The sequence below is a fragment of the Aotus nancymaae genome, unplaced genomic scaffold, assembly GCF_030222135.1.
Source record: "Aotus nancymaae isolate 86718 unplaced genomic scaffold, 86718_ANA_hifiasm-v0.15.2.pri h1tg000067l, whole genome shotgun sequence".
Taxonomy (NCBI): Eukaryota; Metazoa; Chordata; class Mammalia; order Primates; family Aotidae; genus Aotus; species Aotus nancymaae.
The window spans coordinates 5903728-5921905 of record NW_026988482.1 but is presented as its reverse complement, the minus strand read 5'-3'; the positions used below and the strand labels follow the sequence as shown (position 1 = coordinate 5921905).

General features: G+C 55.6%; 1 long non-coding RNA gene across 3 annotated transcripts; it reads right to left on the bottom strand.

The window, feature by feature from the left end:
• Nucleotides 1-5624: 5624 nt before the first annotated feature.
• On the bottom strand, nt 5625-17698 carry LOC105720893 (uncharacterized). 3 transcript variants are annotated; one of them, XR_010338935.1, is made up of 4 exons: nt 16753-17698; nt 14726-14838; nt 14327-14521; nt 5625-6366 (listed from the first exon to the last, which is right to left on the bottom strand). It is a non-coding gene; the product is annotated as an uncharacterized LOC105720893 (long non-coding RNA). The 3 variants fall into 3 exon arrangements; XR_001108229.3 differs by lacking the exon at nt 16753-17698 and having other exon boundaries at nt 14327-14524; nt 14726-15579; XR_001108228.3 differs by lacking the exon at nt 16753-17698 and having other exon boundaries at nt 14726-15579.
• Between the last annotated feature and the right edge of the window lie 480 nt (nt 17699-18178).

Here is an 18178-nt window from a genome sequence, read left to right as displayed (position 1 = left end):
TAAACGAGGAAGCAGGTAGGTTAAAGCAGCTTTGCCCAAGGACATACACCGTAGAGAGACAGCGCTAGAGTTCCCCGGGGCTCAAGGCCCCGCCCTTCCCACCTGGCTACCCCTGCAGCTCCTCCGCTCTTCCCCCTTCTTTCCCACCCCCTTCCTCCTTCCTCCCAGGCCCCTCCAGCCCCACAGGAGCGGAGCCACCCACCTGTGGCCCTGGCGAGTGAGGCGGGGGCGGGGGGAGCAGCGCGGTGCCAAGGGCGCGGCCCGTGTGGCAACAGCTACGGGCTAAATGTGAGGGATGGGGCGGGCAAGCATATGCCTGGGTTGAATCTCCGCTCAAAGAATGTTCGCGTTCCTCCTCCCCAGAGGTGGGGCTCCCTGCTCAGAATAGAACGGAGCAAGTCAGAGCTGGAAGGGGCCTTCAAGACTGTGGGAGCCAACCCTGTTTTTGAGATGAGGAAGCTGAGACCAGGAGAGGTGAGGAGTCCTGCCCAAAGTCACACAGCCAGTTGGTGAGAGCAGCAACGAGAGGCCGGGGTATGAGAGCGCCAGGCACTGGGAGACTGCCTCACTGCAAGGTGGGCATCACCCTCTCCGTTCTAGAGATGAAGAAACCGAGGCCAGGAGAGGCTGAGTGGACCCAGGGTCTCCCAGCTAGAGCTGGTTTTGAACCCAGATCTTTGTGACTCCAAAACAACTTCCCTTTCCACCACCTCAAGAACGCTGGGCTAAGGAGTGGAGCTTGGTTGAGAGAGGGGCATGCGCAGAACAGCTCCAGAGACAGGAGCGGAAGGGGATGCAAGCCGAGAACCTCCCGTCCTGCAACTGCAGTCATCAGGCCCCTTCATGGCCTCCCTGAAATGGCCAAATACTGAGCTCCTTCAGGAATCCCCTCTTGAGAGGATCAGTGGGAGAGGAGAAGGGGCTGGCTGGTGGCTCTTCTGTGTTGCAGAAGTCTGGAGATGCGAGAGAGGTGTAATCCACAGGCTTCCTCTGATTCCTGACCTGCAGGAGGCCACAGTTTAGCTCCAGACAGGTGAAGAAGACTTACAGCTTCCTTACAGCTTAGCTGCTTCATCCCAGAACCACACCTGGCTTTCCAGGGGCCACCAAGAATGCAGTGTCCCTGTTCTCTGTCCCTATTTGGTATGCCCTCCCAGTCCAGCTCCATCCACAGACTCTGGAAGCTTCAACCTCATACTCCTCCTGCTTCCCAGCCTTCTCCCGTAGTCCTGTCTACCTCTTCTCAGCTTCCTGCTGATACCATTTCACTCATTCATCCATAAATGCATTCCACAGAGTTTATCAGGGATCTGTGCTGTGTGTCAGCGGTGTGCCGTGCACTGGGCATATAGCCGAAAGCTGACTGTCCTTTTGGAGCTTGCAGCCTGGGGGAGCGCAGAATTAACCAAGATAATATGTGTGTAAGTGAATAATAACAAACTGGTACTGGACACCGTGGCTCACACCTGTAATCCCAGCACTTTGGGAGGCCAAGGCGGGAAGATCACCTGAGGTCGGGAGTTCGAGACCAGCCTGGCCAACATGGAGAAACTCCGTCTCTACTAAAAATGCAAAATTAGCTGGGCATGGTGGTGAATGCCTGTAGTCCCAGCTGCTCGAGAGGCTGAGGCAGGAGAATTGCTTGAACCTGGGAGGCGGAGGTCATGACGAGCCAAGATTGTGCCATTGCACTCCAGCCTGGGCAACAAGAGTGAAACTCCATCCAAAAAAACTGGTAAGTACTGTGAAGGAAAGTACCCGGTGGGTTGAGAAGTTATATCAGTAAGGACACTGTGTGTACGGGATGATTATTGAGACTACAGAGGCTAAGCATTACTGTTACTAATAATTACCCAAACAGTGGGGCCAAGGCACCCCACGCGCAATCGTGCCCAAACAACATCTGTGATTCCATGGTGGGTCTCCAGCCTTCCCCCAACTGCCCAGTCTGTCCTGGAGGGCCCAGCTGTTATGGGCGAAAGTGGGGTGATCTCATGGTGGCCTCCATGCCAACAGTCCCCTCCAATAGCCAGGGCAGGGTTTGGGCTGGCCTGGTCCAGAAGTGACAAGGTGGCTGAGGGAGGGGATCTTTGCCCAGGTAGCAGAACAGGGCTCAGGCTTGTGACTAGGAGGACTGGGTGCGGGGCGGGGGGCGGGGGGTGCAGCTAGAATGGGCAAAGGTGTTGTGCGCCCACTTCATGTGTATTTGGCATTGTCACTCAAGGAGAAATTACTCCCTGCTCTGCTTCCAACCAGATCCTCCCATCCACCCTCGCATGGACACACAGGCCTAAATACTGAGGTTCTGGCCAGTATGGTGAGCAGACCTTAGCGTGGACATCAGACGGCCTTGGGCTTAAGTCCCAATTCAGCCAGTTCTCGACCGTGTATCCCTGAGCCTCTCTGTTCCACTGTGTTCTGTGAGATGACATTAGCTTGCCATTGCCATATGTGGCATAAGCATTTGATGAATCCTGGGTGAAAAGCACCAAATACCTGGCCCATGGCTGGCCATTAATAAATGACAGCTGTCACTCTGATTATATAACAGGGTAATTCATATAGCATGGTAATAAAAGAAACCTCGCTCGTGCCCTCTGGGCTCCCACCCAGTTCCCCTGGTCTCTCTGGGAGGCCACTTCCACAGCTGACCTCCTGTGAGAGGGAGTTTTACAGATCTGTGAAAATTGTCTGGGCGGCCCCAGAACCTCTTGCGATAAAGGCAGGAGAGTCAGGGCGACCTCCGTGTGTGCTGCTGGGGGTGTGGACAGTGCCTCCTGATTTGGAACCCAAGGCTTTCTGAGCACAAGGCTGGCATCCGTGCCACCAGACTGAGTAGGGCCCGATCCAACCCTGCAGTTTTCATAGGCTGGAGGGCTGGGCTAGAGAGGACTGGGCTAGCTGGGTCTTCTCAGCCAGCCGGGCAAAGTCACAGCCGCCACCACTGCTGCCGGCTCAGCCTCTGCAGGACACAGAGCACACCTGGAACCCATTAGGCTTGGCCAGGAGCTTGTTCCCTCTCAGCATAAATAGAGTGAGTGCAGTTGGTTTTGACTACTTTAAATTATGCAGATTTTAGGGCCTGAGAATTGGAAGCCCCCAGAGCTCTGATGGACAAACAGACCAACAGACAGAAGGCCAAGGCAGCAGGAAGAGTCCAGCCCGGCTAGTTCCTTGTCACCTGCTTAGCTGGGCCTGTGGTCATGATCACCGCAGCCACTCTTCATGGAGTTCGTGCTACGCGCATGATGCACGCTCATGGGCTTTTCTTTTTTTTTTTTGTTTTTTGAGATGGTGTTTCGCTCTGTTGCCCAGGCTGGAGTGCAATGGCGCCATCTCGGCTCACCGCAACCTCTGTCTCCTGGGTTCAAGCGATTCTCCTGCCTCAGCCTCCTGAGTAGCTGGGATTACAGGAATGTGTCACCACACCTGACTAACTTTGTATTTTTAGTACAGATGGGGGTTTCTCCATGTTGGTCAGGCTGGTCTCGAACTCCCAACCTCAGGTGATCCGCCCACCTCGGCCTCCCAAAGTGCTGGGATTACAGGCATGAGCCACTGCGCCCGGCCTTCCCAGCAACCATGCAAGGTAGAAATTAGAGTCACTGACTTCCAGATGAGGAGGGGCAATGACTTGCCCAAGGTCATTTGGCCTATAAGTGGCAGGTCCAGATTCCATACGAGACCTGCCTGATACCAAGGCCAGTGGAGGTCTTTCCGGGGACCACCAAGGCGGTGTGGGGGAAAGAGCTCTGGGTCACTGTCAGGAACACAAGCCACACGGAGCTGCTGTCGCTCAGACCCTGACCCCAGCCCAGAGGACAGGAATCTGTACGTCTGTGCTGGACTCCTTCTCAACCAAGTCACCAGTGCCTGACCTCAGCCGCCCCAGGCAGTCGTGCCCCCCAAGTCAGGATCAGGTTGACCTTGGCAGGAGGGAGAGCCTGTGGGCCCTGGGCTGCTGCCAAGACCTCTTGAAATGAAAGGGAACCTTGTCCCGTCCCACACAGGGCTCATTCTCTGAGCACTCTCAAGCCAGCCCAGCCCAGTGGACCAAGGCTGATCCCCCTGAGCCAGCTATTCATAGACTCACAGAAGAGCATCCGTCGCCAGGGGCAGGGCCCTTAGAAGTCCCCAAGCCCAGCCCCCAAAGTTTATACTTGTGGAAACTGAGGCCCAAGGAGGGGAGGGACTCCCTAAGGCCACATGACTAGTTAGTGGCAGTGCAGAGGCTCAAACTCCATCCCTGGCTTCCTAGGCCTGAGCCTTTTCCCCAGGATCCCGGGCCTCACCCCAAACGGGCAGCCCTGCCCCACCCCCTCCCTCATGGTGGCATCCGCAGCTGTGCTCCCTGACCCCTTCTTCACTCCCACAGAGGGACCAGCAATAAATGCTTGTAGTCTCCACTTTAAACTCTTCAATCATCCCAGCTACCCCACCAAGAGGGGGCTGCCTCGGAAGGCCATCCCCGGCAGTGGCCAAGCAGAGTCTGGGTGCCATCTGTCATGGGGGTTGGAGAGGGGCTGTCTGCCCCTGGGAGTAGAGTGGGGATGCCGCTGTCAGAGAAATGGTCTCTCTGGACCTTGCCAGCTGGCCTGACGGGGCTCCTCACAGCCCTGGGGCAATAGGTGAGATCCAGAGGCCCAAAGTGCACCACCGCATAATGTACGGGCTCTGTCCTTGAGGGACTGCTATGCAGTGCGCGAGAGAAGTTTGGAAAGGTTCTGTTTGGGAACTGTGCGCTGCCCACTCTCCTCCGGGGGTTCTCACGCCTCACAGTTGAAAGCCCACACCTTCAAACTATGGCAGTCTGGCCAGCGCGAGAGCCACCCAGCAAGGTCTCAGCCCTCAAAGGTCTCTGACTCCATTGTCTCTTGCATCCTGGGCCATGGATCCTTGGGGCTGCATCAGTGCATGGAAATCCAGGAGGCGGACAAGATTTCCTGGGAAATGAGACCCTAGCTAGAGGTTTCAAGGGGGATAGACCAGCCCCGCCTAATTCTCCCCAGGCTGTGCCCCAGGCTTGGTCCCATGCACTGACTTTGTTCAAACTCAAGATTAGGAACCTGGCTGGGCACAGCGGCTCATGCCTGTAATCCCAGCACTTTGGGAGTCCAAGGCAGGTGGATCACCTGAGGTCAGGAGTTCAAATCCAGCCTGGCCAATATGGTAAAACTCCTCTCTACTGAAAATACAAAAATTAGCCAGGCGTGGTGGCGGGTGCCTGTAGTCCCAGCTACGCAGGAGCCTGAGGCAGGAGAATTGCTTGAACCTGGGAGGCAGAGGTTGCAGTGAGCCGAGATCGTGCCACTGCATCCAGCCTGGGCCACAGCTCGAGACTCTGTCTCAAAACACAAAAGAGAAGAGACCTGGAGTGGCCCAACTCAACGCCTCCTCACTCCCTAATCACCCACATACCACCCTAGGGATTTCCCATGAAGAAAGAGCCTGAGGCCTAGAGAAGAAGGTGAGCCTTCAGGGGGATGGGAGGGGCAGGAGAGTCAGGGGGATGGGAGGGGCAGGAGAGTCAGGGGGATGGGAGGGGCAGGAGAGTCAGGGGGATGGGAGGGGCAGGAGAGTCAGGGGGATGGGAGGGGCAGGAGAGTCAGGGGGATGGGAGGGGCAGGAGAGACGGGGAAGCTCAGCGCAGGGAGGGGTTGGTCAAAGTCACACAATGTAGTTGTAAGAAAACATTATTACCCAGGAAATGAACTGCTGCCCTTCAGCATCCCCTCAGAGGAACAGAACACACCAGCAGAGTCAGCCCATTCTGCTGGCTGAAATTTCTCCGTGTACTTGAATGGGGTTCTGGCTGAAACCAGGCGCGTCCTGGGCTTAGCAGGGACAGGAGGGCAGAACAAAGGAGTGCCGGGTGGTTCAGTCACCAGCCACGGGAACCTGGATGGGGAAGGAGTGAGGGGCAGGAATGGGACATTGGGAGGGGAGGCTAGAGGGGGAGGGCGCAGGAAGGGGCCCACGATGGCCCTTTGTGGGAGCAAGGCCAGCAGCTGGTGAGACGCGGGGGTTGGAACAGCAGTGGCAGTGAATGTTCAAATGCTAGTTGTCCGCAGCGCTGTGCTGGCTGCATCCTTCTTCCATGGCACAGACCTTGGCGATGGCCACCCAGAGCACATCCCGGGGCTCACATGTCCCCTGGAGCAGTGGCCAAGTGGGGAACACTTGGTGCAGGAAGACACCAGCCATGGCAGGAAGGATGAGTGCGCGCAGGAGGGGCAGCATCTCCAGACTCTTGGAAATACTGAGGGAGCAGCTTGCAAGAGTTTCCTCTGCCACTGGTTTGGGAGCTGCATCCGCTGAATTAGCATCGGTAAAGGACAGAGGGGATCTCTGGATGCTGCAAACACCCTGGAGGCAGACACAAAACAAACAACGGCCTTCCACTGAGAATCTGCACTTTCCTCACTGGCATAGTAGCCCTGCCAGGGAGCCGATACTATGCCCATTTCATAGATGCTGAAACTGAGGATCTGAGAAGTTCTACGACCTGCGCATGGCCACAGTGACTAAATGGTGGAGCCTAGACGCTTCACTGCTGTCCCACCAGCTCCTGAACAATATTCTTTCCTCTGCCAAGCATTGAGAGGGGCTGTGGTGTCCGTCAGAGGAGGCCAAAGTGAGATGGGACCTCCGTAAACATCCACTTGGAGCCGGCGGGATGGAGACCCAGGCTGGAGAGGTGAAATAACTTGTCTGAAGTCGCATGGTTCCCCAGGAGTTGAACCAGGCCTCCATCCATGGCAATAAAAGTGTTCTGAATTGTAGACAAGTGGGCCCCTTCCCCATCGACGTGTCACAGCCTCAGAGGCTGGGCTCCCGGGGTTTTGAGCTTGTTTTCTCAGACCCCTCCCCCACCGCACACACACCTGTTGTTTTGGGGGGCTGGAGGCAGAACCCTCTGGGCAGCCTTTCCTCTCCTGAAGCCCATCCGATGGTCTCCGCCCCTCCCCACACTGGCCCCCAAGGGACCCTGAGTCTCTGGTTTTTGTCAGGCCTGAGACGCTGGTGGGATTGATTTATGAGAGGAGCCCCTACCCCCCTCACCCTTAGCCCTTGGTCCTCCTCCCCCTTCTCCTCCTCTTCCTCTTCCCACTCCTCCTCCTCCGCCTGACTGCCTGCTCAGTTTTCCACAGAGTCAGGATTTCCCTGGGGCTGGGGGCTCCCAGCCAAGAACAACAGAAGACCGGTTCCCCCACCTCTCCTGCCCCTCCCACCCCCTCCAACTCCCTCCCCCGCCCCAGCAGGCCCCCCTTCGTCGAGAGGAGGGGTTGATAGTGGAGGTCCAAGGCCAGCCTGATCCTCAAGGAAAGGCCAGAAGGGAGTCCCCTCCCAGCAGGCACCAGGGCTGGCCCCCCTTCGTAGCCTGAGAAGCGCCCTTCTTTCCGGGCTCCCCTGGGAAGCCCACGCTGGGGTGTGGAGAATCCTGAGAGCTCGCTGAGGTGGGGCAGGGGCTGCTGAGAGCAGTGAACCAGACGGAGACCCACGGTGGGGCAGGTCAGAGAAGATCCTGGGAATCCACATGGTGGGGAGCAGAGAGGATTCTGGAAGCCTCCAGTGGGGCTGGGAGGGGGAAGGTAGAGGCCTCTGAGACCCCACACTGGAGGTGGGTGGGAAGTAAGCTCCCCTCTGGATGCTCTGTGGGCACAGAGAAGAATGAGAAGGGGGGTCCCAACCAGTCTCTGGGTCCCTCTCCATGGGGTGAGACTTGAGTCGAAGGAAAGGCTATGGGGACAGAAGGTGGGACGCCTGTCATGGAAACAGGGGCAGAAGCCAGCACCGTGAGGGCAGTGTTTAAGGAATGGTATGCCAGACAGACCCCAGGACAGGGGTCAAGAGAGGGAAGGTCGGGCAGGAAGGGGGAGGTCACCGCCTGTGTCTGAGTTCTGCTTCTGTCTGGCCCTGAGGCTTGAATTTGGCCCTTCAGTCTAGAAGAGAAAGTGTGGGGGCTGGGTGGCCAAGGAACCCTGTTTCCTCCCTGAGAAAAGGCCCAGACACTCAGACCACTATAGGCAGGCAGACAGAGCTTCTCCCTGGAAAGCGCTCCCTGGGGCTCTGCCTGCCTGCAGCGGCCAGCTGGCTGGGAAGCTGGTCCTGGCTGAGGAGCCTACTGTCCTGCGCCTGGCCACTCCCTCTTAGTCAGGCCATCCCCAGCTGCCTCCACTGCCCTCCCTCAGCCCAGACCTCCATCCCTCTCAGCAGCGTGAACCTGGGTGACCCTCCAAGGTCGCCTTTCTCACTTAGCAGCTCCTTTGATGGGTCTCTGAAGGCCCGGCCCCGCAGTGGACCCCTCCTGCCCACCGTCCCCAGTGCGTGACCCAGGCCTGTCCTCAGTTCTGACTAGGGAGGAGAAGGATTCCCCTAGCAACCCTGCGAGAGGCCCCCAGACACCAGGCTAGTTAGGACAAGGAGTGAGAATGCATTTGTTAAGGCATACCCGGAAGCCTCAGAGATTCACCCCTGCCTCCCCAGCCCCCAGCTCCGGGGCAGTTCATCCCTGGAGCTGCTGGCATGGGACTTAGAAGGGAAACAGAAAAGTGACAATGAGTACTTGCTAAGCTGGGGAGCCACAGGCCCCCTCTGCTCCAGAAAAGAATCAGAGCAGGGACATGGCTGTGGCAGGGTCGCAGCTGGGCGCCAGACCCGGAAGGTGTCAGTGATGGGCTAGGTCCCTTCGCTCCAGGACAGGCCGGGGGTGGCTGGGCGCCTGGCAGCTCCCTCCTAGGTCACCCAGGCAGCCCACAGGGTGGCAGGAAGAACAGGGATCACTGCCCCCTTTTTCCCATCACAGCCCAAGCCACACATCAGAGTCTTGTCCAACCCTCCCTGGCTGAGCCAGGGCCCAACCTCCTACACTCCCCGGTACTCCGGCCCCAGGCCAAATCTGGCCAATTTGTTCTGAGACAGGGCTCTGGTTTCATAGCCCCATTTGAATGATTTCCAACCAGAATTCCTGCCTCCTCCTTTGCAAAGCCCTGCCCTCCCCTCCCCCCAGCCCCCTTCTGCCTGAGCTGCTGCCTCAGCCTAGGCTGGTGTGGAAGGAGAAGGGATGACCCCTGCCCACAGGCTTGAAATAACACCACTATCCCCCCATCCCTTCCTGGGCACTTCAGCCTCAGTGCAACTGACAGCCCCAGAAGAGAGGCCCCTGCCGGCTGGCCGCTGGCGCTGTCTGCCTTGGGCCTGAGAACATAGAGCTCCAGCTCTGCTGGCCGCCCCCCCCCCGGCTCCCCCCTCCCCCGATTCTAGCACCTCAGTCACCCCCCTGTGCCAGGAGCAGTGATCTACAACTGAGCCCAGCGTCCAGCCTCGACCACAGGAGAGTTTAGCTGCCACAGCAGAGCCGATCACTGTGCCACGAGCCGTCCCTGCCTGCCCCTTCACACATCCTCTATTCCTGCAGGAGCAGAAAAGGCTGTTTCACATCCCGTAGCAATGGCGTCAAGAGGACGCAGCCCCTGTGCACAGGCAGAGCTGTGAAAAAAATTCCAGGCAGCCCCCAGGGTGCGGTTCTGTGCTTCCTGACACTCCTTACCAATGGGCAGACCATGCGGCGCCCCCGTTCCCCCACTTCTTCCCAGAGCCTGGGTTCTGACCCACAGTTAGAGCCCCATGGGGTAGGAGGTGTCTTCCTCCAGGCCCTTCGCCCAGAAGGTAGACAGAACACATTTTTTCCTTTTGTTTATGAAGAGGAGTATGAGACCCAGAGACCTTTAGCGAATTGTCTAAGGTCACACATCAGGACTTGACCCACAGGCCCACGTGCCCGCCGCTCTACACGGCAGGCTCTGGGCCGGCACGGAGGGCTTTCCTCCCGGGCCTCCTCCCTGCTGGGGGCTGCTGAGCCGCCATCTGCAAACCTCTCCCCTGGGAGCTGATCCTGGAGACGGGTCCAACAATCTGCTCTGCATTCAGGTGTGTCATTTCCTGAGCCCTCAGGTGGGGGCTGGGGCTGGGTATGGCCCTGCTGGCACTGCTTCAGCATCTTCATTTTGCACAGAGAGCTGGGGTTCCTGGCACAGAGCTGCAGGCAGAGCCAGGAGTCCTGCCGCTGAGTCAAACCAACAGTGCCCCAGTCCTCGTGCCCGAGAGCCCCTCGCCGGCTCTTTCAGACCCCCGTGGGGTCCCTGCCCTCAAGGCCCTCTCTCTAAGGTGCCACTCTAGTCAGGAGTCAGACACCCGGGGTCCTATCTGGGTTTTAACCCTTACCAGACATGTGACCTCTGGTAAGTTACTTCCCTGAGCCTCAGTTTTCGTGTCTGCAAAATGCAGGTGGCTAAGCATGGTGGCTCATGTCTGTAATCCCAACCCTTTGGGAGGCCGATCGGGCTTGATCGCTTGAGCTCAGGAGTTCGAGACCAGCCTGGGCAACGTGGTAAAACCCTGCCTCTACTAAAAATACAGAAAAAAAAAAAAAAAAAAGAAAGGAAAATGGAGTAATAAAGTCATCCCTGCAGGATTGCTATGAGGAAGAAATTACATAAAAAGCCAGACGCAGTGGCTCATGCCTGTAATCCCAGCACTTTGGGAGGCCAAGGCAGGTGAATCACGAGGTCAAGAGATGGAGACCATCCTGGCCAACACGGTGAAAGCCTGTCTCTACTAAAAATACAAAAATTATCTGGGTGTGGTGGTGTGCACCTGTAGTCCCAGCTCCTTGGGAGGCTGAGTCAGGAGAATCGCTTGAACCTAGGAGGTGGAGATTGCAGTGAGCTGAGATTTTGCCACTGTACTCCAGCCTGATGACAGAGCAAGACTGCCTCAAAAAAAAAAAAAAAAGAAAAAGAAAAGAAAAAGAAATTACATAAAAAGTCTAGCGCAGTCTTTCTCCACTATCCTATGTTCAAGGTCAGCACAGGCCAGTTTAGGAGGAGAAAATGCCTCCATCAGAGTCAAAAGTCCAGGTGTTGAACATCGCTGATAATCTGCAAGACCTAAGCAAGCTTCCCAGCCTCTGTTCTTCCATCTGAAAACCTGTCAACGTGATGGAGAGAAAATGGAGGAAAGGCGGTGAAAGAAAGCAGTGGAAAGGAAAAAGGTACAAACCCCAGGTCCTGGCTCCGTTTAATCCACATGCTCCACAGCGAGGCCCAGCTGTGGGAGAAGTCCTGTTCCTGGGGATGGGCTGGGGGAGGAGACCTCTCCCCACTTCCTCCCAGGGCCATTCTGGGGTCTCCATGACTCATCCTCCACAACAAGCAGCTCTTTTTTTGTTTCATACAGAGCCGGGTGCCCTGCCTGCTGGCACCTGGCCCAGAGAGGGAGGGTCGGGTAGAGGGAGGGGCTCCAGTGCTAGCTCCTGCCCGCATCTAATGGTACTTTCTTCTGCTCTGGCCTTGGAAATCTCCAGGGACCTGAGCCTGCAGGAGCCAGAAACAGGAGGGAGCTTCTCAAGGAGAACCCTAAGAGGCTGTGCTAATACCAAGAGGCCAGAGGACCCTAGATCGCGATGCCATCATCCCCCCACACCAAACTCACACTTCTTCCTGAACAGACACAACGAGAAGCTTCCTTAGTTCATCTTCCCCCCACCAAAAATGAAATCTACATATTTTCTTACTTCTCGAAGGCAATTGTGCTTTCTTTGCATGATCTTGTTTCATTCCCTCAGTGACTATGCGAGGTGGATGTTGCTGGTTCATTTTACAAATAAGGAAAGTCAGAAAGGTTATGTGAAATTGCCCGAGGTCACGCAGCTCCTGGGTAGTAGAACTGAACTGAAGACCTGCAACTGGGCCTATGAGACTAAGAGTTGGGGACTGCCACCACTTACCAGATGCCTTTGGCGGTAGGTCTGTCTTTTAACTCAGCAAGGCCTCGTTGCTTCCTGCCTGCCTGAATACTACTTCCTAAACCACTTTTCTACCTGGGAATAGATACGGCTGTCCTGCAGCCCCACAAAACACTCCTCCTTCCCCTAACACTTTCTGTGACGCTATAAGTTTCCCATTCCAATCACAACCCTCCAAACCTGGGGCTGGGTCCTGGGGTTTCCAGATCAGGACTATTAAAGAGACTATAACGGGACAGAGGGAGATGCCGTCCACACAGCCATCCATCCATCCATTTACTCATCCACTCATTCATCGAACCATTCATTCGTCTAGCCATCCTGCTAGCTAGTCATGCAGTTATCCATTCATTCATCTTTTCATCCACACACCCATCGTCTACCCATTCATCCATCCTGCCATTCATTCATCTTTCCATCCACCCATTTATCTCCTCACCCATCCATTCATCCCTTCGTCTAATTATCTGTCTTCTCACTTACACTTGTGTATTGATTTATTTTTCATTTCTCCATCCATCCTTCTTTCTACTCATCCATTCTTCCATCTGTTCACGTATTTCTCTGCCCATCCGTCTGTCTGTCCATCCATGCATTCTCTCATCCACACACCTGCTTGTCTGTTCTTTTATGCATCCTACCATTCATTCACACCCCCATCCATTCACATGTCCGTTTCTTTTCACATCCATCCAGCCAACTATTCATCATTCATACATAGTCTGTCTATCTACTCCTCTATCCATCCTTCCATTTATCTTCTGATCCACCCATTTCTTCACCCATCCGTTTACCTACTTGTCCATATGCACAGCAACATATATGTATTTCACTCATCCATCCATCCAAGTACTATATCCTCACGTCCACTCATTCATTCATTCATCTATTAATTCATTTATGCCAAATGGAATAACCTAATAAGGTTCTTAACACAGTGCCTGACACAGCAAGCGTTCAGCAACGGTAATTGTAGTTGTTCTTATTCTAAGATTGCATTTGAGAAGCTGATGGTGTGGGAGTAGACAAACAGGAACACTTACAATGCGGAGAGGCGTGAACAGTGCCTGCAGGAGCAGCCAGGAGGCATTCCCTCATACCCACCTCAGCCTCTACTCTTCTCTCTGCAGCTCTCCCAGGCAATCCTTCCCACTATTCCTACTTCATCCCGAGCTTCCATGCTGCGCCTAGTGACTCCAGCTTAGATACTCAATGGCTTACGGGCCATCTCTCCTCGCAAGCCTCAAACTGAACTGGTTATTCTCCTTCATGCATACCACTCCTTCTCCTGTATTTTCTGGATCCACAAGTGGGGCCAAAGTATGCTCTGCTGCCAGTCTCCCAAATCACCCACACTCAGACGTCTATCACCTGTCCCCTCCCATGCCCCATCAGTCACCAAGCATGCTGCTACTTACCTTTCAAGATCATTCGCACCTGTCACCTTGGCGGCACCTCCTCCTCACCCTGTCTCCAACCAGGACCTTCTCACCCTTCACCTAGCCTGTGGCGTCCTTCTCTGCCTTCCTGCCACTATCTCTACATCCTCCAGCCCCTCCCACACCTGTCCCCCCACTTCCCTAAACATTGTCCTCATGATGGCACTGTCTTCAAAATCCATCCGCGACACCTGGAATATGCCAATATCACCCTGTCACATTTCTTTGTCCTGCACTGGACTGTGGGCTCCTTGAGGGAGCTCCCTTATCTTCATTGCCTGGCAAAGAAGTCTCAGTGAGTGTTTGTTGAGAGGCTGCGTTATTTTAGTACATTTGAAGGTGAGAAACTGCTGAGAATGGAAGAAGGTACAACTGGGGCTTGAGTAGTATAGAAAAGCCTGTGCCAGCTGCTGTGGGGGAACGTTCCTGGAAATCAGCTAAACAAGAAGAGAATTATTCAGAGAGACGGTGCTGGGGATGTTTGGGAGTGCGAGTAATCCAGGCTGGGCTGGGAGAGAGGCGCATCTCAGAAGGTCCACAGGTGGGGAAAAGAAGGGGTTTGGGGACCAGGTTTTGAAACTAGGCAGAGAGGAGGAATGGGTGAGCACCTGCAATATCTGACTTGCAGCCTTGGAGGAGATGGCTCAGTGACGACCAGGCTCAAAGCATAGCCCAGCGTGCTGTGAGGAGGCCAGCTAGGAACAGAGGAGGTCACGGCAGGTGAGAGGTCAGCATCTGGGTAGGGAAACCCAGAGGTTGGAGCCAAGAAGACTCTGGGTCAGCCTGGTACCAAGTCTCAAAAGCCCGAGTGTGGGCTGACTGGGCTCGGCAAGGCCGCGGGAGGTGAGGCTGGGAAGAAGGCGGTAACAGAGTAGAGGGAAGAGCTCCGTAACGGAGGGGGCTGGAAAGGCGGCGCGGGGGGTGTCTGGAGAACAAGGGCTGGGAGGTGTTGGGGTGGCTGTGGGAAGGAGTGGCAGGGTGTGTGGGAGGCAGTCGTGTCTGGCCAAAGCCACCTCCAGTACCCCTCACATTCCCGTGGACACACCCTTTCTGGTCCCTTCAGAAGTGCCACCTTTCTTACCTGTCCCAAGTTCAGTGCCCCAGAAGGGAGAGGGGTTCAGGGAGAGTTGATTCTTGGCTTCCTCCTTCTCTCTGCCAAGCCGGGACAAAGTAGGGAAGGAGGTCTCTTCAGCCCCCAGTAGTCAGGGTCAGGGCAGCCACCTCTGGGCTGATGTCACCGCAGGCCTCCAGCCAGATCCTGAGTCTGTTTTCATTCCTGCTTTATGAGATGGGGATAATGAATGAGAAACAGAGGGGGCAGGGAGGGACGCAGAGGAGAGAGCCCCTTGCCCGCCTGCCCCACCCCCAAGCTAGAACCTGGGCTGTGGTCCCAACAAGTGCCTTCAGTGCCTGGGCGCCCAGCTTCCCTCCTCCACTTTCCATCCCCTCTCTGAAAAAAAGAAATTGGAGGCAGCCTTACCATGTGTGCAACTGCGGGGCAGGAGGTACCACTCGGAAGTGGCCAGGAAGGGCCTGAGTGTGTCATTCAAGTGCAGCACTTCTGGGTTCCCTGGGGCCCCCTTCGGAGGTATCCTGATGGAGGGGGAAGAACACGGAACTGGGGACAGGCTTGGTGGGATCTGGATCTTGTCTTTGCCAGGGACTGTCTCCGTGGTCTTCAGCAAGTCATTTAACTTCCCTGAGCCCTTCCTTAAAAACAGACATAGCATGCCCCACGTATTCAGGAACGCTTGCAGACGGATGCGCCTTGCAGCAAGGAGGAGGTAGAGCAGAGGGCTGAGGAAGTAGCAACATAGAGCGTGCCCCAGGAACGCAGTGGAACCGAGAACGCTGGGGCCAGAAGCCCAAGACTGCCCCTCTGAGCTGTGAGAAGCGGGTGGCCCCCGGCCGGGGATGGCTTATGGAAAAGAAAAGGCTTGGGCAATATCATATGTTCATGACCCTGTCCCTTCCTCATCCTCTGAGTTGGAGTGAGGGCCGCCAGCCTGCCCTGCCCTCATGGGCCCCAGAGCCTTTGCGTATACCACTCCCTTCTCTCTTCTTGCTGACTGCAGCACAGCCGCCAAGACTGAATTCAAGAATTAGGCCTGGCGCAGTGGCTGATACCTGTAATCTCAGCACTTTGGGAGGCGGAGGCAGGCAGATCACTTGAGGTCGGGAGTTCGAGACCAGCCTGACCAACATGGAGAAACACTGTCTCTACTAAAAATACAAAAATTAGCCGGGCATGGTGGTGCATGCCTGCAATCCCAGCTACTCAGGAGGCGGAGGCAGGAGAATCGTTTGAACCCGGGAGGCAGAGGTTGCAGCGAGCCAAAAGTGCATCACTGCACTCCAGCCTGGGCGACACAGCTAGACTCCAACTCAAAGAGAGAGAAAAAAAAAAAAGGAATCACCTTCTTGGACATCCCTTTTTGACAGTATTCTCGCCTAGGTCCATTCCTTGCAGCACTCGGAAGTGCTTACCCAGGTATAGCACTTACCCTGTGGCACTTACCACACTGTATTAGTTGGTTTCTGTATCAGGGACCCTCTCAGCTGTGCACAGCTCCAGGGGGTGGGGCTGTAAGCTGGCGGATCTCCTTACACAGGACTGGTCTATAGAATGCCCCAGTGAAAGTATGTTGAATAAATGAATGGTCGGGGGAATGAATGAAGATAGGCTCAGGATCAGACACCAAAAGGTCAAAAGGACTTGGAGGGTAATGGGGGTCCCAGCTCCCTCTGCTGGACATCAAATCACTGGTTAGAGCCCCCAGGCCTGCCCAAGACTAGCTGAGGTCCCCAGAGCTGGGATTTAGTTCCACAACACTCAACTTGGCTTCTGTAACGTTTACCTCGACCTGTAATTAGACACAATTATCTGTATGTATATTGGAATCACATCCCAGTTCCCTACTAGACTTGAAGCCCTTTGAGGCATCGGTCTTCTCTGTTCTGGTTCATCACAGTATCCCCAGTGCCTGCCACACAGGAGTTCTCTAGTACATACTTGAAGAATGACTATTGCAAGGAAGCAGTTCCATCCCCACAAGCAGGCCCAGAATCAGTGTGCAGAGAAAAAGACAGAAGCCACGAACCACCCTAGTCCTCTCAGCCATGTGCCGCATTCCCATGGCCTTCAAACCACCCAGCCCCAGCAGTCCTGGTCAAGGAACAGATCCAGGGCCCCTGGCTAGGCCTGCAGCAAAAGGCCTAGGAGCCCCGCGGGTGGGACCTGTTTCTCTGCCCCTTTAGCCTCCTCACCCTCTTCCCTCCAGAGAGACCTGAATGGAGTTGGTAGATTTCTCCAAGTGTCTGGGTTTATTCCATCCCTGCGATCTGCTAAGCACTGTTCAGCATTTTCCTATCTGTTTCTATATTTTATTTAAACTTTATACAAATAAAAAATAGCTAACATTTTTGAGCACTTACTATAATCCTGGCACATACTTTACATATATTAACTGATTTAACAATCTCAGGATATAGAAATGATAACTATACCTTTTTTTTTTTGAGACGGAGTCTCGCTCTGTTGCCCAGGCTGGCAGTGGCGCGATCTTGACTCACTGCAACCTCCGCCTCCCAGGCTCAAGGGATTCTCCTGCCTCAGCCTCCTGAGTAGCTGGGACTACAGGTGTGTGCCACCACCCCAGGCTTATTTTTGTATTATTAGTAGAGACAGGGTTTCACCGTGTTAGCCAGGATGCTCTCTATCTTCTGACCTCGTGGTCCGCCCATCTTGGCCTCCCAAAGTGCTGGGATTACAGGTATGAGCCACCGCGCCCTGCCACAAACCTTTTTATCACTGAGGGCATTGAAGCAGAGAGGCATGAGAAACAAATGGTCTGGGCTTTGAACCCCGCTCTGCCTGTATCCTAAATAGGCAGCCCTTCCCATGGCACTACCCACATTTTCTGAGTTCCAATCCAGGGTCTGGCCACTCAGGCTTAGGTATAAGGGCTGCTGTCCAGGTCCCTCTCCCTGGAGCCACCTGGACGAGGGGATATGGTCAGGGGCTGAGCACAGACTGAAGCAGCTTTGCTCCCTAGCTGTTCCTACTGTCTGAGCTCAGGCACAGAGAGGGCAAGAAGGGGCTCCTTTGGGACCACAACTGCCCCCATGGGGCACGTGGAATGAGGGAATCAAGGGGGAGCAGCCCCCTCCGACGCCTCAACAACCCCCACCCCCACCGGCTTCCTTGTAGCCCTAACTCAGGAGATCTAATTTTCTGCCCCCAGGAAGTGTCTAAGTAACCCGGCCTACTAAAATCTCATTCCCTCTCACTCCTTATCTGTCCCCAGAAGAGCCAGACAGCTCCTGAAGCGCCCTCACTCTTCCCTCTCTTCCTCTGCTTCAATCAGAGCCCACCCTCCTCACAAGCGTGCTGGGGAGTCTGAGGACTCCTCCCAGCCCTTTCCAGGGAGACAGAGGTTAGCGAGGTTCAGCGGTTCGGGTAGGAAGTGCGCCGGGGGCGGGGGGCGCCTCCCAGGAGGGGGATGGCTTTTCTTCCTTCCCTCTCTGCAGTCCTTCCCCTACCTGTTCTCAGTCAGGGAGGCTCTTAGGGCGTGTGGGCCTTGAAGGTGGGGCCGGGAGGGTCCAGTGACTGAGGACGAATGAGCGTGAGTGAGGGAGTAAGGGCCACGGTGTGGTGTAGCGTGGGTCAGTGTAGTGTGGCCGTCAGCTGTGTCCGCGGGCAAGTGGCAGGAGAGGGCGCGCATGCAGGCGAGGGTACCTGGATACAGGAGGAGCCAGGTCTGCGTGGTGGCTGCACGGGCACAGCGAGAGAGTGCCTTACTCCCCGCGACCTCTGGGCTCAAGACGTCCCTCGAGATCCTCAGCCCGGGGCGCACAGTCCGAGAGTCCCCCTGATTGTCGGGCTCTCAGGGCCCCTCCCCGCTTGGCGCTAAACGACCACGATCTTTCCCTC